The following is a 23,037-nucleotide window of genomic DNA, read 5'->3' as shown; positions in this document are numbered from 1 at the left end:
ATATTTTATTCCTGTTTTTTCCAGAGCCTGGATTTTTAAGAAGGATCATTATAGCCCAGGCACCTGGTCCAAGTGTTAAGAGTTCATTCACTACTCTATGCTGTACTGTAGTGGTGTCCTGTTTGATTTGGTAAGTCACTATCATAGGTTCAGGTGCCAGGGACTCTGAAAAAGGAAAATAGCCTGGCCTCAGTTTCCAGCAGGCTCAGGTTCTCAGAGGGAAAAGGTGACTGCATAGATCCCTCTACCCTAGACCACTGACTGCTATAACCAAAGGAGTTGAACCAAGAGAATTGGGGAGAGAGCAATAGCCCTCTCTACTCTTCATGACTCAATCTAGTAAACATCTTTCTACTTCTAATAAACATAACAATAGTAATGCATATCTCTGGGGACTACAGTGTGGTATCTTGATACATATATGCAGTATATGAGCTCAAGGCAGTGACAGATTAATCACTTCAAACACTTGTATTTCTTTGAGAGCATCTAGGACTCTTTGACAGTCCTTTGGAAATATGATATGGATATCCTATTGTACAGTAGAACATTAAAGCTATTCATCCCATCCCACTGAACCCTTGAACCCATTAACAATCCTCTTTCTGTTCCCCTGCCCCCTAACCTCTATTGACCACCATTCAACTCTGTAAGACCAATTTCCTTAGCTTCCACATACAACTGAGAATATGTCATATTTACCCTTTTAGCCTGACACTTTACCTAACAGAAAGACTGTCATATTCACCCACATTGCTTAATGTGACAGGATGCCATTCTTTTTCATGGCTGGATAATGTTTTGTTATATATGTACACGTACTACATTTTCTCCCATGTTCCTATTAATAACCAGCTTGAGTCTATATATAAATATGGGCGTTCAGATGTCTCTTTGACATATCATGCTGATTTTCTTTCCTCTGAATATTTCCCCAACCGTGGTATTTGTTGGTCATATGGTACATGTTTAAATTCATGGTCTACATATGAGACAATATGTTATATTTGTTCTTCATTTTCCCTCCCATCACCCTTTCTTGTTCTCCCTCCTCTCCCCATAGTCCACTTTCTACCATAGTCCTGGGTATATATGTAAAGGTATTTATCATATATACTTAAATCTAGATTTCACATATGAGAGAAAATACAACATATGTGTCTTTTCTAATCTTCTCAACTCCTTTTTTTTTAACTTTATTTTGAAATGAGGTCTCAATAGCATGCCCAGGGTAGTTTTGAACTTGCTCTGTAGACCTGGAACTTGCAATCATTCTGCCTGCAGCACCCCACATAGCCAGAATTACAGGCCTGTACCAATGACCTCAAAACCCATGTTTTTATACTTGCTACTTTTTCTTTATTAGTCAAAGAGCTGAGATAGGGACCCAGAAAAAAACCCATCAGAGCTCTGAGGGAGAAATTAGGAGCTCTCTCTAAGAGGCACAGTCAAGCAGAACAGCAAGTGAGTCCTGCCCTCCCTCAGACTGTGCCCAGAGGCCGACCAGAAGCATGTGACTAGCCAAGGATCACAAAGGCTGCTGAACAAAATGACCCAGAGACTTTGAATGCCTCCTCTTGTGGCTCTCCCTCTCTATTGATTAGCTGATCACTCTGATCTCATGACTAAGCATAGTAGGTCACCAAGACGTCTCTCCAAGCTATCCTCAACATGAAACACCAGAAACTGGCTTAAACATGATATGTGCACTTGAAAGAGTGTGATAGCTCTATTAGGAACAGGCTTCCGGAAGCTAAGAAACATGTTAACAAATGGCAATGAGGCCGCCTGTGTCCCCTGCACCATATACTATCATAGAGCTTGTATCTCCTCTATAGCTGAAGATACACATAAGCTGTTTGGTGGTGTTGGCATGCCTGACCTGTGTTTCTCATTGGGGGGAAATGGCTACTATGGATCTAGGGGAAACAATTTCCTCTTTTCCTTTATTTTTTTTTACTTTTAAAATTGTATTCATATTCGCACAATGCTCAAGAAACTACCCAAGTGTCCACCATGCTCTGATTCCTGTGTAAATCCACAGGCTCTAATGAGCCAGCCTCTGTGGCTCCCATGTGCTTGATAGATTGGCTCTTAGGCTGGCGTTGCACCAAGAATTTCTCCATCTGTCCTTGCCAGAATGCCTGTTTCCAATTACGTGAACCTCTTCAGTAGAAGGTAACTCCTTTTTGAAGGGGTTAAATCAAAATGTAGCATTTGAAAAAGTAGCTTTGACCTGCTGAGCATGCCCAAGGATAAAGTGAGCTTGAACTCCAACCTATGGCCTCCCTGGATTTCCTCCCAAACAGTAATGGGCTCACATGCTACACGAGGAGTTTGTGCGTTAATGCTCCATTTTCTCCCATTTGCAGTCAAGATGGGGTTATTCTTAATAGAGAGAATTTTCTGTGGACAGTGTCTTAGGCAAGTGACGGAAGGCTAGAAGGGCAGGGTAGTTCACATATGCTCCCTTGCTTTTCCAAGGCAATCTGGAAGTAGGATTCCGAATTTGAAAGGACAAGGACATGAAAGCCCTCATGTCAAATATGCTGATGAAGGGTTTTTAAATGGGGTGACACTCCCCTTCCATCTTCCAAGCAGAGTCCTTGACCTTTCTACCCCTCCCAGCTCGGTCTCCTTTCTTCCCACCCTCTGGCCGGCTAAACTCTGGAATCTCTCTACATCCCCCTGCTTCCCATGCCACCCATATTCCCTTATTAAGACTGCCACATGCACTAAGGGGAAACTGGGGAGGTACGGAGTTTCCTGGTGCAGAGGCCACAGCTTGCCGCTCTTGGCTGTCCCTCCAGTTAGGAGTTTCGTCCCACTGCACTTTGCTCCTGTTGTGTGTAGGCCTAGGGCCAAAGTACTAGGGCCAAATTCAAAGTCAAGCTAATCCTGGATCCAACTCCCTCTGACTGATGGCTTCCGCTGTGAAGATTTTTTTCATTCTGTTTCCTAACAGACTCAAGCTCCATCCCCCCACTACTTACTGTCTGTCAGCCAGCCACTGCTGAAATGGGAGACACCCCTGCTGTAGGGACTCCAAGGAGAAGAGGATTGGGTGGTGGTAAGCTTGAAAACCGTGCATTTGATGACATTTATGGGTGGATAGAACGCCCCATCTTGGATATTGGTTAAACAATAATTCTTGGAACTAAAATAATTTCATTTCCAACACTAAAGTAATTTGTTCATCTACATGCTTGCCCTCCTGCTCTATCAATCCACAGTGATGGCCAACCATGAGGGGTTTATCTGTCGGCTGACCTTCTTTAAGCCACCGCCTACCTTATTTCCTTAGCAATGGCCAATTGTAAGTCACAAAAGAAGACCAGAAGTCAGTCCCTTTCGCCTTTCCCTCTTTTCTATCATTGAGCTGCCCCTACCTATAAGAGGATGTGGGCTCCCGAGTCCTTGCACTGAACAAGACCCCTTACAGGCCTTTTGCACCAATAAAGGCTGTGCCATTGTTAAATCCCTCATCCCCTTGTGTGTCTCTCCTGCTTGACAGCCCTAAAGTAAAGAAAGAACTTTGTTTGTGGAGGGTGTTGCGAGAACACCCTTGGAAGGGAGGACCTCACAGTCTGATGCTGAACTGATACAAAGTTAAGGTGTCTATCACAGCCAGACAGACTGTGGGAATGTGAGTGGGCCCAAGTCAATGGCGACACCACAGAGGAACATGAAGCCACCATCCCTGTCCCATACAATGAAAGATGTTACATTTCAGATTGGAACTCAGTCTTACGGACAAAAGGAGTCAGGGGGAATTTTAGTCAGTGTCTTGCATCTTCCAGAGATGCTTACTGAAAGATACCGTGAGAAGCAGAGAAACCACTAGGAAGCTCATAGAGAGACAGTAGAGGCCTTCAGAATCAAGCTGAGACTCCTGAGGCATCCAGCTTCAAAGACTGGGCAGCTACCTCAGCATTTTCATTGTGGGGATGATGATTTTATTGGTTGTGCTCTTCTAGAGAACCCTACTATGAAACAAGACACCAGGATGTGGTGAGCTACCCAGGCCTGGGGTTTAAAAGAAGAGACACAGTGATGTAATTGGGTTTTTGTTTTGTTTTGTTTTTGCTTTTTACTCTTTTGGTTCTTTGCTCTTTGGGGGGCCACCACCCAGCTCTCAAATAAATACATAGAAGCTTATTCTTTCTTATTACTGCCTGGCCTCAGCTTATATTATTTTTAGCTAACTTCTTAACCTAAATTGTCCTATCTACCTTTTGCCTCTGGGATTTTGCCTTTTTCTATTTCTGTATACATTTGTTTTCTTTTCCTTTTTTCTATTTTGTGGAAATCCATGCACAGGGGTGTGTGCCTGTAGTCTCAAATCTGGAGCCAGGAGAATCTCTGGTTCTCACTGTCCTGTCAGTCTGGCTGAGTCAGTGAGCTCCAGTGAGAGATACTGACTCACAGAATAAGGGAGGAGGTATTAACCTTTGCCCCCATATGTGTGTATGTATGTATACATGTATATGTGTATGATGTATATACACACTAATATATACGTCCTTTTATTTAGTAAATCATGACTGTTTCCTCTGTATTAGTCAGGGTTTTCTAGAGTAACATAATTTATAGAATGAATATATGTGGATGTATATCCACATATATATATATATGACTTATTAGAGCAATTTCTAGGCTACTCTTCAACTAATCCAACAGTGACTGTGGCTCAAGAAGCTGTTCAGTCCACGAAGCTGGATGGCTCATCTGGTCTTCAGTAGATACTAGAATCCTGAAGAAGTGTGCTCTAACGCCAGTGAAGGGATGAACTTGCTATAAAGAGAAAGCAGGCAACACGCAACAGCTTCCTTCTTCCATGTCCTTATATAGGCTGTCAGCAGGAGGTGGGGCCCAGATCACAGGTATGTCTTCCCATCTCAAGAAGTGGATCTTCCTACTTCAATTTAAGCAAAACAAACAAACAAACAAACAAAAAACCCTTCACTGGTGTGCCCTCCATTTATGAATTTTAGTTCATTCCACATGTAGTCAAGTTAACAACCAAGAATAAGCATCACCCTCCTCCATAACGTTTTCTGTATTGCTCTCTGAGGTCAATGGCTCTCCAGCAGACAGTCTATTAACTGTTATATAAAATGTGGTCAGTGATAGAAGAGAAAGATACATTTACTTAATCAACATTTATGAAAAATGTAAAATAATACCTATTTCATCTTCCATTTATAATTTCCTCTTCCATTGAATACATGCTATTCATTACTTAGAATGGGTGGAGTGGTGCTTCGGGTACACCTTGGAATAAAGAAATCATTGCTTGATTTAGAATTCAAACTGAATTTTGTCCAAGTGCATAGAAAGGCACTCACCTTGAAAGTCAAGCTACATCAAAAAATTGAAGGCTTTCTAAACCTCTTTTTAAAAAAATATTTTTATTTTATGTATATGTATGTGTGCCAACATGCATGTACAGTGTATGTGTTCCTGCTGTCCTCAGAGGCCAGAACAGGGCTGTTTGACCCCCTGAAACTGGAATTATGGCTGCTTATGTGGCACCCTGTGGATTCTGGGAACCAAACTCAGGTTCTCCACAAGAGCATCAACTGCTCTTAACCACTGGGCTCTTTTTAAAAATGCCATTATACAGCAAGAATTAAAACTTGCAAGGACAAAGTCTTATAACTAATCACCATGTAAAAGATTGTGTGTGCTGGAGGCAGAGCTCGGCAGTAGAGCATTGACCTAGTACACACTATGTTATCTTTCTTGTCTTCTTACTGGCTTGCTGTGTTGTTGGGTAGCCCCTGTCATTCTCCTCCTCTCTTTTTCTCACTCCTCAATCTCCTCCTCCCAGATTTCTCCTCCTATTTATTCTCTCTGCCTGCCAGCCCCACTCATTTCTCTCTCCTGCCTTACTATTGGCTGTTCAGCTCTTTATTAGACCAATCAGGTGTTTTAGACAGACAGGATAGCACAGCTTCACAGAGTTAAACAAATACAACATGGAATAATTCAACACATCTTTGCATCATTAAACAAATTGTTCCACAGCATTAAAAATTATAATACATCTTAAATTAATATTCTACAACACAGTAACGTCCAGATTTATGGCTTAGGAAATTAGTGCTTAGTTAGTATCTCTGCTAATTTGTTGGTCTAGGAAATTCCAGAGAGGTAGAATGATCGGCAGAGCTCACAGCAAATCTGACTGTGGACATGCAGATGGTGAGGTCCCTGTAGGGGATACAGGTAGATTCGCCCAGTTCCTAACCTGTTGTCTGAACCAGGAGTTCAGAAGAGCGGTAGTCTATGGATTGACTACTGGACTCCAGAATTCCAGCCAGGCCTTCTGCCCTGCTACTTCATAATGGTTTTGCCCAATGACCCCAATTAGTTGGAAGAGTCTGGAAATCAGATTCCCAGGATAGCATGGCTCTTACTGCCTAAAAAAACAAACCCCTGTGAAATTCTCCACCCCACACAGCCAACTCCTGCCAGTTGTCTACAATCTACAGAAAAGAAATAGTGATTGAATTCTTCAGAATTCTGCAGCAGGGAAAGGTAAGATTATCTGCAGTCCAGACAATCTGGAAAGAAAATGCTTTGGGTTTGATTTTTTTATGATGGTGCTATTTCAGATATGAAAATATCAGATATGAAAATTTCCATGACCCAAAGCAGAAAAAAATTATGTGCAAAGTTCAAGACTAGAGAGTATTGAACACATTCAGAAACTGCAAGTAAATCATGGGGATTGGTAGACAGAGAAGAGAGCCTGGAAAGTCCTATAAATCAGGGAGTTTGAAGCAGAGAAGTAACAAAATCAGACAAACTCAGGAAGATGATTCTGACTGCAATATATAGGGACAGCTTGAGGGAAGAGAACTGGCCTGGAAAACAGACACCAAATGAGAAGCTGATGTGATAGTCTGGCAGGAGAGACTAAGTGGCTGGCACAGGGTGGCAATATTGGGACAGAAAAGTGGACAGACTTGAGAGGTTTGGTGGTGGTGGTGGTGGTGGTGGTATGTGTGTCTGTCCGACTGTATCTGAGAGTCTAAGTGAATGTGTGTGTGTGTGTGTGTGTGTGTGTGTGTGTGTGTGTGTGTGTGTGTGTATGAGAGAGAGAGACAGATAGACAGACAGACAGAGTGTGTGTGTATGTGTGAGTGTGTATGTGTGTTTGAGACAGGGTCTCACTGTGTAGTTCTGGCTAGACCAGAATTCACAATGTAGAACAGGATAGTCTCAAATGTATAAGATCTGCCTGCCTCTACCTCCCAAGTACTGGGACTAAAGATGTGCACCATCATGCCTGCTCTGAGAATATATTTAGAACATAGTAGCAATAGTATTTGAATAGTGTTATTATTTGAATACAAAATAACCCACATGGGCAGTGAGGTGGTTAAGAGTGTTAACTACTCTTTCTGGGGACCTAGCTCAGTTCCCAACCCTCCTACTAGGCAGCAGACAGCTACCTGTAACTCCAGTTCCAGGGGATTCCCATTGCCCTTCTCTGGCCTTCATGGGCACTGCATGCATGTCACACACACACACATGCACGCGCACACATGCACACACATGCAAGCATCTTTTTTTAAATGTTGAAAGGAGGATAAAAACTGAAAAATGATTTCAGTAGAAATTTACCCATTATTGATCATAAACTATAGATCAGACAGCTTCTTCTTTAAAAGTTGGTGACCTTACAAAGAAGGGATTACATCACCTATTTTACAGATGGGGAAAGCGAGACCCAAAGGTAAAAATCTCTATCATGAGTATTACCTATTGCCAAATAACAAATGACCAAAGAATATACTACTTTAGATCCAGGATAAGAATTTATTTCCTCCCATCTGTGCAAAATTGTCGGTCACTGACTTTAGAAAACACACATTATTTTTGAGACATCCATCTCGTGTGGAATATGACCTTGAGACCAACTTGGAAAGTACAGTCTTCTCTCAGCTACCGAGAGGTTTGTTTTATGTGGGAAGGAGAAGTATAATAATGGTCATTTTACTGAGAAAAGCGGAGGCTGGTGGCTTTACTGGCAGGCTACCCAGCCACAGAAGGAGCTACCTAAATTAGAATCCCCACACAGCCAGGAGCTGAGTTCCTTGCTTGTGGTTTAGTAGGTAGTGTATTCTCTTCCCACAGACAGGGGCAGGCTTTACCCATGCTCCTCAGCGGGGACCAATTCCACTGTTCAGTTCATTCTTTAGGTGTGACCCAGGCCCAATGGTGTCAATGGTACCCCCACGATTTTCCACCTCAGTGCAGTTCAAGGTAAATGTTCAGGGTGCACCCCAGGGGTTGTAACCTGGCGGCCACACTTTGAAGGCAACTTTCAAGCTGTCACCCCTGGGCCCTGCTCCATCCGCTAAAGCTGAATCCAGAATTTCTGAGATGTGAGGCTCAGGGGCCCACAGTTTTACAAAGCTCCTGTAGATAAATCCATTCTGTGACCAGAATTGGAGCGTGTGCTAGTATTCTTATTTTAGAACATTCTTTCTCTCCTGAATTTGCCCCCATACCACCCCGAGACCAAACACTTGACTTTAGAATAACCTTAAAAACCACCACCTTTGCCCCTTCTCTGGGCCTGGCACAGCGCTTGGCTTGGTACAGGGTTGGTGGTCTGAGCTTTCATAAAAGCACCATTAACCCCCTCCTATGTCTCTGGTTTGGTCTAAAACAGCAGTTTAGACCCTGAAGGCACAGAGGGTGCGACAGTCCCAAGATTCTTCTTGTGACTTTTTCAACACATGATTGCCACGGAGGTGGGGGTGGGGAGGTGCTTGTTAGTGGTGCTTATCCTTGGCTTGAGATCCACCTGTGAGCATTGCTGCTCAGAGGGAAAGGTATCCTGGCCGTCGGGAGCCAAGGGTCAGGGTGTTTTCTCCTTTCTCCTTGGCCCTTTCCATCCTACAATTCCCAACAATTACTTTGGGATTTTTAAGACATAAAACTTATCACCCGGAGTCAGGAGACTCCAGGCTACAGAAACATCACAGACGAAAACCGTCAAAGACGGCAGCACAGCGGCACTCCCCTTTCTGTTGTTTTTAAAGCAATAACCATCTCAAAAGCTAGCGAGACTAGTACTTCAAATTTTAATCTATGGGATAAAATTAAATGAAAAACAGCCTAGGGAGGCAAGTATTATTGGTTTGAAATGATTTTGGTCAATGTGCTCGAATTATGATTAGTTATGGGGCTAAGTAGATGAAAACAAAGTTGAAAAGGAAACCTCCCTCGCTATAAGTTTTTCTGCTTTTTCATGTTGTATTTATTACACATCACCTTTTCAAAAATGGGATATAATGTAATCAATTATCCTGTATAGAGCAGAAAGAATGGCCGAAGATTAATGAATTCAATCTATTAGTGTTTATTTTGCTTTTCACGTATGAAGTAACAGGAAGCTAATGTCTTCCACATTGCTAAGCGAATTCACAGAATCGTTCATTCTTTGCTTCTTCCCCCACCCCCTAAATAGCTTTCCTGTTCCCTTTTGTGTCCCCATCTTCTGTCCTGGACCCCTTGATTGGCTTCCTGAGACACTGAATAGAGGAGTCTCCAGGAGGTCCAATGCCCAAGAGCTGAGCCAAGGGAACATAATAAGCCAGGAAAAATAGGAAAGAATTCAGTGTCAGATGGAAGACTCCTAGTCTGGGCAGGGAAAAAGACCAGATTAGAAAACAATCAGGTTGGCATTTTCCTGACCAAACGAGCTTGTCTCTCCAGCAGATCTGGCCAGCTGGGCAGAACAATCTTTAAGGGAATCAGAGAAGCCAATGTAAGCGAATTGCTTGGAGGCAGCCATTGTGAGCGGAGTATGAGGGGCTTCCCACAGGAGAAGCTGCAGCTGCCCCAAGCCTCTCTCATCTGACTGCCCAAACTTCCTATTCCTCTACCTGGGAACTAGGCCTTTCCTTGCTAGGTGAATAGCAGAAGGGAAGCTGATGGTCACAGATAAGATTATATCTCAGCTTAGGTGTATCAGGCCCTTCTAACAGTGGGAGGAAGGGAGCACGGGAGCCAGCTTTGACCAGACAAGTCAGTCAAGACCTTGGATCAGGGGCTGTGGCTTCTAGGGACCATCCTGGGAACTGAACTCTTGGCACAGGCAGGTCATAACTATGTGGAAACGGGACCATGGTCACCACCTGTGGGCTTCACTCAGAAGATGTGAATACAGCTAGGCTGGTGAGCGGGTGACCAGGGAGCTTGGACTCTCCACTCCTAACACACACTGGCAGGAAGAGATGCAGGAACCCTCATCGCTCACCGGTGACCTCCTCTCCTCTTGCAAAGCTCCTCATCGGGTGCTGCAGGTTCCACGGAGGCAATTGTGTGGTAGCTGCTGCCTCCTGGCCATGTCTGGTACAGGGAAGAGGACAGGATCTGGAGCCAGTCGGTCAAAGAGAAGTCCAAGAGCCTGTGATTGTCACTAAGGGCTGAAAGGGTCACAAGAGACAGAACCAGTTCTGGGTAATTTTAGTACACGGGAAACTTACATGCAGGGTTGTAGCCAGTATGGCCCCTGAAGTCTATGACGCCGGAACTTGGCAGCCATCCTGCCTAGAAGCTGTGGCTGCTGAAGCCCCTCCCAGCCTCTTTCACCATCAACGTGTCTCTCCTTAGAGAGCAGGGAAGGAGCGAGTTCATGTCTCTGCATCTGGGGGAACTACAGCGATTAACATTCCTCCACTGTGGCCACAGCTTTCTAAAAGGGGGTTGCTGGTGGGTGAGGGTGTCTTCAGGGAGGATGGGTTTATTTTGGGGCCCACTGTTCAAGGTACAGTTGGTCTTGTCAGGCAAGTCACAGCAGCAGGGGCTGTTCCGCGGCCTTCAGAGGCAGGAAGCAGAGAGACGTGACGTGAACGTGTTCAGCCAGCTTTCTTCTAAGTCCGTCTGGAACCCAAGCCCAAGAAATGGCGCCCCCTACTTTAAGAATGGGTCTTCCCACCTTAACTAACCTGCCTGGAGATCTGTCTCCTAGGTGGCTGCAGAGTCTGTCACCCGGCTAACATTAACCACGACAGTGGGGGAGCATATTGTGAGCGTGAAGAGACTGAGCTGAAGGTTACAAAATCCCAAAACATCGTGACTCTAGCAACATCAGATAAACCCTTCCCTTCCCCCACATCTCCATTTCCTTGTCTGTGGAATGGACATGATAACTAGGAATTTTCCAGAAGCCACTGCTGTAAGGAAGTGATGGAACAGGGTAGGATGGATGTCCGGGGCTTGGCTGATGAAGTTTCTGCTAATTCTTCTTCTGTCGCTGTGATATAACACCGTGACTAAAAGCAGCTTTTGGAGAAAGGGTCTGTCTTGCCCTAAAGTTCCAGAGGGACGGAGTTGATCATGGTGGGGAACATAGAGAATCAGGAGCACAGGGCTAGAACAGAGGTTCGGAAGCAGACATCTCACACGTCACCCACTTCCTGTGTGACACGGTGTCTATTTTACTCACACCACAAAACATGCACTGCCGTATTGCCTGTCTCGCAATTCATTCATACATACATAGTTCATTTAAGCAGCTTGCAGATGGACTCGGGGTTTGTCCAGCTGTCCACACTGTTAAAAGGAACTGTTATAATTCTGGCCATAGTAACAAAGAGGATGCTGATTCTGGCCATAGCAACAAAAAGGAGGCTGAATTCTCAGTCTTTCTGTGGACGCTAAACCAGGCTACCAAAATCTGACTTGTCACTGCCCTCTAAGAGTGTTTTCTCCACATCATCCGCTATCCACATAACAAATCTACTGTCTCAGTCTGTCAATGCCTGTCCCACACCTTCACCCCCAGAAACCCCCACAAGTCCAGGATTTCCCCCGTGTTCCAAAATGAAGGTCAGACTCCTTGCTGTGATTCTGAAAGGCTTTTGTGTTCCAGGCCCCCGCTTTCCTCTGCCTCTTCCTTCAACTCATGTGGTTCAGCCTTTGCTGTGTGCTCAGCAGAGCGCCTTTGCTTGGACCTTCTCCTCGTCTCTCAAAACTATGTTTGGGTGGCTCCTGTATGTTCACACCAATCAAAATTCAAACTCAAGACAGGACATGCCCTTTTCTGTCACTCCAGCTGTTAGCCCAGTGTCTGATTCAAATAGGTTTTCCATAAGCCCCGGTTGAATTAAAGCAGGGGATGAATAGGCAGCATTCGGGAGGGTGACACTGAATTTACAGACATCCTGATTCTGCGGACTTCCAAGGACCTGTGGTGCAGGGACTCCTTGGGATGAGTTTCTTCTATAGAGGGGATGTTATACATCTTATGAAGGCCACCAGCAACATGTGAAAAAGGATTACTGCTAAGAAGGAGTAAGTAACGACTCTTTTCTTTTCTCTTCTTTTCTTAAATTTGTTTCCACTTACAGAGCTTTGGGGTTACCAGGGTGAAGGAGCAGAAGCAAGGGGAATGGTTCCCCACCCAGCTTTTTATTTATTGAAAATTCATATGATATATTCTGTTCAGTTCCCCTCCCCAGATCCTCTCCACCTCGCCACCCATCCAACTACACACCTTCTTCTCTCTCTTTAAAAACAGACAAATGGAAAACAAAAGAACTTAAAAACTCTAAAAAAGCACAACATACATACCACGCAACACCAGAAACCATATATATAAGCAAAATATCAGTAATATTTTTTAAAATGCCCAAACAAAGCAATATGAGACCCCCCAAAAAATCTATAAAAGCACTGCTGAGTCCATTTTGTGTTGGTCATCTGCTGCCTTGCCCTGGGGGTGGTTTGTGTAGACAGTGAGACTCCATTGGCTAAAACTGGTTTTCCTGTCACTCGGAGACAGGTCTTGGTTAGGGATGAGAGATGGTGTTTACTTCCCCCTCTCATCACTAGGACCCGATCTGGCTGGTCCCTGTGCACACCGCCACCCTCTCCACAGTTTCTGTGAGCTCAGGCCTGTCAGTCCTCTTGTGTCTGAAGATACTGCTTCTTCAGTGTCCTCTGTCCCCTCCAGCTTCCACACTCTTTCTACCTCCTCCTCTGCATGGTTCGCTGAGCCCCAAGGGAAAGGATTGGATGGAGACATCCTGTTTAGGTTTGAGTGTTCCAAAGTCTCTCAGTCTCTGCACACTGTCCAGCTGGATTCCTATATTTGTTGCCATCCACTGCAGGAGGAAGCCCCTCTGATCGTGACTGAGACATGGGTCTATGGGTGTAATCAAATGTCATTAGGAGTCGTTTTACTGCTGTGTTCCTTCAGAAGAACAATAGTGTTTTGTTTTTTCCTGGGCCCATGGTCTCTCTAATCTCAAGTTCTTGGCCACCTGAGCAGTGTCGGGCATGGGTTCCCTCTCATATAGTGGGTCTAAAATCTGATCCGATAGTGAATGATTACTCCTACAACATTTATACCACTGTTGGATCAGCGAATAAAGCAGATAGGTCATCACTGTAAGTCCCAGGGTCTACAGCTGGACTAATGACATGCAGAGTACCGTGAACACTAGTCAGTAGGGGTGAAGGCACTAGTTAGGCACCAGCTGGACTTCTTGTTGTTCAGTGAGATATATAAGTGTTGTCTTTGGCAATGGGGCCTTGACATAAGTTTGTGGAGAACATCCAGTAGCCTTAGCTGAGTAGTTTGGAGGTTTCTGGTGTTCACATCTTGAATCACAGGCAGAAAGCAGAGAGGGTACACTGGGAACTGTACCAACTTTGAAACTGCAAAGGCTGCTCTCCATGATTACTTCCTCCAACAAGACCACACCTCCTAAACATGCCAAAAGGGACCAAGCATTGAAATGCTAGAGACCATGGTGGGGCATTTCTCAATCAAACCATCACAAGGAGGAAACAGCTGTAAAGGAAGTCAGCTTAGTTAACTAGTTAATGTGCTTAGCAAGTTTTACAGAATATCATCCTGTACACAATGCAGGACTAGGTCCCAGGGACAAAACAAAATTTGAAGTCTCGACTCTCAGAGAACTCAGGATTCAATAGAAAGAGTCAGACATGAAACATGTAGATAAGTAAACAATAAATGAAAAAAACTCCTAGCAACAAGAACACTAGGGGTGCCATGTGACAACTACCTTTTATGGAGCCACCTGTACACCCCACATCCTGCATGCTCTTCAGGGTATTTCACAATTCTTACCTCATCTGAATCTCCCAGGGGGTCTCTGAGCCGGATGGGTGAGAAAGGGAAGGGGGTACAATGGGAGACTGCAGGGTGAGCCTGCTGGTGCTGGGCAGGGCTGGGTGGTCTCTCAGGCTTGAGCTGTATCCCTCTGGGCAGCCTTGGGCCAGCCAGCTCAGCCTGCCTTCATCTGGATGAGGGGCCTGAGCCAATCCATCTTGCAGCCCAGGCAGACTGTGCTGGAGCCTCGGCACAGTCCATAATTAATCTGGCTAGAAACAGAACTTATTTTTACACCTCTTCACATTAGTCCCTAAAGACCAGACCTGAACGCAAAGTGAGCAAACATGGATTGATCACAGCTGTGAATCCATGGTAATTAGTGCTTCGTGCTGAAAGTGGCGTCTCTGTGGTTGGAACACTCCACTTTCTGGCTGTGAGCCATTATTAACTCAAATGCCGATATGCTTGTTCTCCTCCCTTTGTGTCAGATCCAATCATGGACCCTGCCTTCTTTCTGCCCTGCAGTAGGTCATCTCATGTTCTATAGTGCATTTCAGCGTCATTACATACAGAACTCTGTTAAGAGCCAACATAGCCACAGCACAGAGACCACAGGCCTGTGGACAGGCCAAGGTATAACACCTGTGGCTCACAACATGGTCTCAAACACCAGAGCCTGACGTCAGATGACCTGGTGTAAACAGAGACTGTGCTTTCATTTCTCAGCTACCCAGACCCAAATAATCACACAAAAACTATGTTACACCACTGGCCAATGGCTCAGGTGTATTTCTACCTAGCTCTTACATCTTAAATTAACCTATTATTCTCATCTGTGTTAGCCATGTGACTTGGAACCTTTTATCAGTGAGGCATTCTCATCTTACTTCCTCTACATCTGGCTGGTGACTGACTCTTTCTTTCCTCCTCCCAGAATTCTCTTAGTCTAGTTTCCCAACCAATACTTCCTGCCTGGCTACTGGCCAATCAGCGTTTCATTAAACCAATACAAGTGACAAACCTTTACAGTGTTCAAGAACATTCTCCCACAGCACTTATACTTTTTTCTTCTCAAAACAAGAACTCTAAATCTAATCTTTTTTGTTTAACTCTTTTCCTAACCATTATCAATAACAACTTGTAACCCACATTCTTAACAAAGACAAACATCCGTAATCTGTCCCTGAGTTTTTATTAGTTGGGTTTCATTTTGGCACACAATTTTTGGGACATAAATTTACAAAAATAACCATTTGCCTAAGGCATTTTAGCCACTGGCTCAGGGAAGAGCTGGACCCAAACCTAGCCACCTGGGCTCAGAAGAAAAACTAATGATCCCAGCTCCCATTCACCCTGATTTAGCTTCCAAGTAAAGATGGAAATACACAGAGAATCTAGAAACTGTTTGTTAGTGTGTTGTCTTTGAATTGTTTGACTGCTGAGGAAGGAGCAACAGCTGCTCAAAGACATTTTATAATAAATGCTGCTAGATTAATTTTGTTGGCCAAGGTTCATTCCCTGGCCTCTCAGACCCAAAATAAACCACACTTAAACTATATTAATTACAATACTGTTTGGCCAATAGCTTACACATATTTCTGGCTAACTCTTATATCTTAAATTAACACTTTTCTATTAATCTGTGTATCACCACATGGCTGTGGATTACCAGCAAGGTTCCAGTGTGTCTGTCTTCTGCGGGTGGCTACATGGCTTCTCTCTGACTCTGCCTTCTTTCTCCCAGCATTCAGTTTAGTTTTTCCCACCTAGATCTATTCTGCCCTATCACAGGCCAAAACAGCTTCTTTATTCATTAACCAATAAATGCAACACATATACAGAAAGAAGGACTTCCCACATCATAACTCAACCTATATATTTTGAAAAGGCCTTGACTTCAAAATTTAAGTCAAAAGATATGTTACTTTGGAGAAGAGGTTTTGCTTTTGTTTCCACAGGAAGTGAAAGGTTGTGGATTCATTCTGAGTTAAGAAGAATAAGGTTTGATTAAGGAAGACCCCCTGAAGAGTCTCTGATTTGGAGCAGATGGTTCAGATGATCCAACATTTCAGAGGACTTCTATTGGAGTTTCTTCTGAGTCCTACATCCAGAAGTTTCAAGACTGCTGGCTGAGATAATCCAGCCTCACAGAATACTCCAGTCAGGACTTGACTATAATCTTAGATTTTCTTTGGGTCTCCATAAGATTATCAACAGCCTCAATCAGCATGAAGTAGCCTAGAAAATGATGCTCACATTCCCAAGAGGTGGGGTAGGTGTTTTTGGTCATTTGATGAATTATGGATATTATAGATATAATAGGACAAAGGGTAGATTATTGAATCTACTCTGAGAAGAAAAAAAGGAGGATATAGATATAAAATAAAAAGGTAGATTATTGAATCTACTTTTAAAAAGCAACTATCAGTTTTAACTGTTTTATGTTAGATTGGACTTTTGTATATTGTATACAAATTTAGTATATTGATAGAAATTTGAGATTAATTTTGTTAAAAAATACTGTACATACATTTCTAATCTTGTTCAAGGTATTTTACCTATACAGCTCATTTAACAATGTAATGAAAATCTCTAGTCTTTGAAAATTATTATTAGCAACTGATTCAGGTAAGGAAATGCAGGTTAATAATTAGTTGCCTATTAAACTCGAACTTATAGTCACATGAGGTATGTTTTCAAGGTCAAACAAAGATATAATTTAGATAAACAGGTCATCTTCAAATACTTCAGAGATCTAAAGAATATAGCATTTAAGATTTTTTAATAATCTAGGTTCTTCTTTTTTATGACAATGACACATATCTGCTCCTAGCAGCACCAATCTACTTCAGAGAAGATAATGGGCATTGAAGAAGCTCCGCATGGAACTTCTTTGTGGCAAAAGTAAGCTACTGGGCAAGAAAATACCTGCCTCAACTGCTGACATTTTGCTGTCCTAATTAGACAAGCAAGACACAAAGAAAAAAGACTACCAAACATTGTTAAGACAAGTAGGGTCAACCCTTCAGAATATCCTATTTCACAGAAAAGTCTGTTGGATATGCTAGGCTTGTAGGCTTTCAAAGGTGGATTCCCCAACATTGAAGAGAAACTTTGGGTTACTGTACATGCAGTCAATGTTTCTGTTATTACTCACATTTTTTTTTGGAAGTTGCTTGCTTGCACTTCCTGCTTACTCAGTTAATATTATTTCCTTCTTGGGCTCTGGGGGAGTTGAGGTCTAGATAGTTTTCCTTGTTTACCTGATGCATAAAACAAGCTATGATAGAAAGTCAATTAGGTAGAAGACTTTGGACTCACTAAGATAGGATACATATGGAGTCTTTTCTCTGAATTTGTCAAATGCAAATGGACCAGACATTGTTGATATATTTATTGCCTATATATATTGTATAGTTATTGTACGTATTATATATAGTTTTTCTTATATTAGTTATAGCCTTCTTTTATATTTTAGATGAAAAGGGAGAATATAGTGGCATTTCGTTTGTATATTAATAAATAAAGCTTTCCTGAAGATCAGAGAGTAAAACAACCACTCTGGCAGCAATGACACATGCCTTTAATCCCAGTAGCCATAATGGCACACATCTTTAATCCTAGTAGCCACACTAGCTTGCCATAGACACCAGGCAGTAGTAGTATACACTCTTAATCCCAGAACTAGAGAGGATTATAAAACAGGAGAAGACAGTTCTCAGAAACGGTCTTATTCTGAGATTCCTGGAGGCAGAACTGCCATTTTCAGACTGAGGTCAAGGTAAGAGCCAGTGGCTAGCTGCTTCGCATTTCTGACCTTCATGTTGAGTCCCAATTTCTCTTTCAGAGTTTTTTTTTATTTTTTTATTGATTTTTATTGATCTCTACATTTTTCTCTGCTCCCCTCCCTGCCTCTCCCTTCCTCCTTTAACCCTCCCCCAAGGTCCCCATACTCCCAATTTACTCAGGAGATTTTGTCTTTTTCTACTCCCCATGTAGATTAGATCTATGTAAGTCTCTCTTAGTGTCTTCATTGTTGCCTAAATCCTCTGGGATTGTGTTTGTAGGCTGGTTTTCTTTGCTTTATGTTTAAAAAACACCTATGAGTGAGTACATGTGATAATTGTCTTTCTGTGTCTGGGTTACCTCTCAGAGTTTTTATTAATCATGCTTCAACCTGGGTCCAAATCCCAGCACCAACTGGAGCACAGAAATCATTTCTTTGAACGTGTGTCTATTCTTGGTATAATGGAAATAACAGAACAGCATATCTAAAACTCCTTGTACTGAAGAACTTCCCTAGTTAACTTTAGTTATCAACTTGACACAGCCTAAAGTGCCTCCACTCCCACCCCAGAAAAGCCTCAGCTAAGGAATTCCCTAGATCAATATATCTGTGGGCAAGTCTGTAGGGGATTATCTTGTTGTTAATTGACATAAAAAGGACCAACCATCCCCTATTCCCAAGGCAAGTGTTTCTGGACTGTTTAAGAGGGCTAGATGAACATCAGCCTGATTGAGCCAGAAAGCAGCCTTTGTCCATGGTTTCTTCTTCAAATTCCTGCTTGAGTTCCTGAAATGAAGTCTTTCCTCTCCTCCCTGTGAGTTGCTTTTGGTTATGGTATTTTGTCACAGCCACAGAAAGTAGGACAAGGGCCAGTTTTTGTTTGCTGTTTTTCAAACTTGGGTTGACATTTTTATTAAAAAAAAAATGTTTGGAAGTGGAAAGTCATCTCAAATTGCTATTTTAAAAAGTTCAAATTCTCATTCTAAGCGTGTATTCTTATTGTCATAGACCCCCTAATGGATGACCATGGACCAGCACAACCCACTGATCTCACCCCAGAGCACAGCACCTGGCACAGGATGAGTGTGTGCTGCAATGGTGATTATGAATCCTTGTGTGGACATAAGAATGAAGTGCTAGCCAGTGACAAACCCCCATCGAGCAATGCACTGGCAGAAAGAGAAACAATCTCCAAAGCAAGGTTATTATTTGTTTAGTTATTTACTTTTTACTGGCAGGGCTCTGACTCAACATTCGTGCTTAAATTACTTGGCATTTATATTCAAAATTAGGTAATCTCTGAATTTTTGAGCAGTCTCTGGTGGAGATGCCTTTTCTGAGGACTCTGGGTGATGATGTTGATACAGTTATGGGTGGGTTTCTGTGGGCTGTTATGTAGGTCAATTCTCTCTTAGCAATTAAAAGCTCTCTAAGTATAACACATAAGAGCCAAAGTGGCTTCTGCCTATGGGCTTCTGGGCTGTTTACTTCTTCACAGCAGGCCAAGACCTGTTAGCTCAAAAGTGCACTGGCACTAAACTCAGATTTTTACACAACGATTTGTTTTAATCAGAGTCCAAATAAGTAGACATCTAGCCATTTGGAGCCTGTCTACTTTGCACAACTCAGGAAGCGCCATCCAAATCTACAAGCCACAGATAAGATAGATCCTGTAACTACAAAGACCCAGAAGCCTCTGTTGCCCTGCTGAGCTCTCTGGCCGGACTCTTGACATGTCAGCTGGGTCTCTGAGCCCCTCCTTTGGGAGTTCCCTTTGTATGCAGTGGCCCCTGCACTGTAGACTCTCAGGGATACTTTCATGTGGTAAGTGACTTGCCTCACATGGAACCTGTCAAAGTATCACCAACTAGAGCCTGGGTGTGCTACTGCCACCTGGTGGTCATATCTTTCATTGTTCAGTTCCTAGATCCCAAGACTCTTGAACTGACAGACTGAATGGACGTTCTGGTTTCCTATGATTTGAGCCTCAGCCTAAGGTGCCTAGGGCCCCGGCCAGACTCCAAATGCAGCTGTTGAAAAATCTGCTAGGTGTGCCTTCCTGCTTCGCAACGCTAGACTTGGGAGTCAGAAAAATCTGCCTACAAGCCTTTATGCACTGTGTACCTGTGGACAGACTACATGCCATCTCTGGCCATTGGTTTTGTGATGGGAAAATGGGCTCCCCACCTCCACAGGCTGTCACGAGGATTGAATGAATCAATGCATGTGACTGTGTGAAACAGCTCCAGACAAATGCCTCAATAAATGGTCACCACAGCCATAGTTATTGTTATCAATATCTCTCCTTGTAGGTGGTGCCTCAGCCGCCAGGGCACAGCCTCTTTGAAAACATCCACAAAACGGACAGGCCCTTACTTAGAGTGCCTAAGAAACAGTTAATGGAAACATAACTGCTGCTTCTACAAGATTAAAGAATGCTAAGAGAATATTCTGAACCATCACAGACCAACAAGCAGAGCAGTCCAGATAAACTGGAAAACTTCCTGGAAACACAATACCAACTGAAATTTGGAGAAACAGAAAATCCAACTAGACCTACAACTGAGAAGAAGGCTGGGTAACTGATCAAAAACTCCTCTGGGTGGTGTGGCTCTGGTGCTGACTTATACAACACTTAACTATGACCAATCATCATACACATCATACCCATCTTCATACACACGCAAAAAGGAAAAAGAGAGATTTCCAAATCATTCCACGAGGCTACCAAAGCCAGCAAATACGTACAGATCGATGTCCCTTATAAATATTGTTTCGATGATCCAAACAATTAAAGAGCAATGAAATTCACCCGCACATTAAAAACAATTATCCATCACCAACAAGCGGAAGTTATTCTAGAAATGCAAAAATGTTCCATTGTACCAAATCCAACCAATGCAGTACATCACATCAACAAGATAGAAGGAAGGAAAATAAAACAAATCATTGCCTCAACAGACGCAGTTTAACATCGGACACAACTCCTTATCCTTCCATGACTTCCAAGCAGTCAGAAGGAATGGAAGGAACCTTCCTCAAACTAACAGATACGAAATACCACAATTAACAGGCTGTTAGTGACGGGGAGCCAGCAGCTTGTCCTCCTCGGGTCGGGAATAAGACAAGGGTGTCTATTCCTTCACACCTACTAATACTGTATTAACAGCTTCGGGTAGAACAGTGGGGAACAAATAGGGATGTCGTTCAGTGGTAGCCCTCTGGCCTACTGTAAGTAAGCCTCTGCATTTGAACCTTAGCACTGTGACAAAGAGAAGGAAAGAGTGAGAACAAGAAAGAGAAGGGATCGGGAGGAAGAGAGAGAGAGTCCAAAACGTAGAATGAGATTGTGTGTCTAAAGTTAATATGATCTTATATGTAGACAACTGCAGCATTAAAGCAAACATTCATGATGATTGTAACTAATGAATGAATGCAGCACAGTGGAAGGATCAAATACAAACTTTCACAACATGGGTGTATATGTATTCACCAGCAGTAAACAATCTGGGACAGAAATGAAGAGAATAACTCCTAGGAATTAGTCAAGAATATGAAAGACTTAAATAATGAAAGCTAAAAACACTTCTCACAGAAATTAGAGAAAATAAATGGAAAGACATCCCAGATTCATGAATCAGAACATTTAATTCCATTAAATGTCAGCAGTAGCCAAAGCAATCTCCAATGATGGAATCCCACTCAAAATCACATCATTGTCTTTGTGGTCACCGAAAGGTTCAAAAACTACTGTGAATCTAAAGGGGTGCTAACATAGCAACCAGATGATAGTTACAACAGCAACAATAATACAATGAAATCAAACTTCCTTGTTTCACAGGATCTGAGAAAACTGGGAGCAAGGGGTGGGGGAAAAAGGAGAGAGGAAGGGGAGAGGAGAACTTGAGGGAACAGGATGGTTGAGATAGGTGAAGGACAGAGAAGGAGAGCAAGGAAAGAGATATCTTGATTGAGGGAGCCATTATGGGACTAGCAAGAAACCTGGCACTAGAAAAATCCCCAGGAATCCATAAGATGACCCCAACTAAGACCCTAAGCAATAGTGGAGAGGGTGCCCCAAATGACCTTGCCCTGTACTCAGATTAATGACTATCTTAAATGTCACCAGAGAACCTTCATCCAGCAACTGATGGAAGCAGAGACAGAGAGCCATAGCGGAGCACTGGGCTGAGCTCCCAAAGTCCAGTCAAAGAGTGAGGGGAGTAAGAACAGGAGCAAAGAGGTCAAGACCATGATGGGGACAGCCACTGAAACAGCTTACCTGAGCTAAGACATCACCAATTCTGGCCATACAGGAAAGGAATCAGCATAGCGCCAAACTAGGCCCTCTTAAAGTGGGTGACAGTTGTATGACTGGGGCAGACTGCTGAGCAACTGGCAGTGGGATCAAGATTTATCCCTACTGCTTGTACTGGCTTTTTGAAACCCATTCTCTTCGGATGGATACCTTACTCAGCCCAGATATAGTAGGAAGGGCCTTGGACCTTCCCCAAAGCAACGTACCTTACCCTATCTGAGGAGTGGATGGGGATGGGGTGGGGGAAGGTTGGAGGGAATGGGAGGAGAGGAGAGAGTGGGAACTGGGATTGATATGTAAAATGAAAAAAAGATAGTATTTTTTAATACAATAAAAACTTGCTTATTTCACATTTTACTACAATAATCAAAATAGCCTATCAGGAGCATAAAAGCAGACATATAAAGTGATGGAAAAGACTAGAAAGTCATAAATAAGGTCTGACATGTATGGACAAATGATTCCATAAGAGTGTCATGACCATTCGATAAGAATACAACACAGCTGGTTTGGTAACAGAGCAGGCAGATCTCTAAACTTCAGACAAATTGGGTCTATAGAGCCATGTCTAGGACAGCCAGAGCTACACAGAGACCCTGTCTCAAAAAAAAATGATAGTTCACTTGGCACATGTGTTGACAAAGAAAAAAATTAAGAACACAACAGACTTTTTAATGAGTTATATTAGAGAAACTGGAATCCACATTCAGAAGAATGAAGTTAGGTTGGGCATGGTGGCACCTGCCCAAAGTGCAAGTCCTCAGGAGGTGTACCAGGAGGGTCAAAGCCAGCCTGGAGTCACACAAGAAGAGCCTGTCTCAA

Source organism: Microtus pennsylvanicus, chromosome 3 (assembly GCF_037038515.1).
Source record: "Microtus pennsylvanicus isolate mMicPen1 chromosome 3, mMicPen1.hap1, whole genome shotgun sequence".
NCBI classification, from domain to species: domain Eukaryota; kingdom Metazoa; phylum Chordata; class Mammalia; order Rodentia; family Cricetidae; genus Microtus; species Microtus pennsylvanicus.
The sequence above is the reverse complement of the archived record's forward strand: the minus strand, read 5'-3'. Positions refer to the sequence as shown.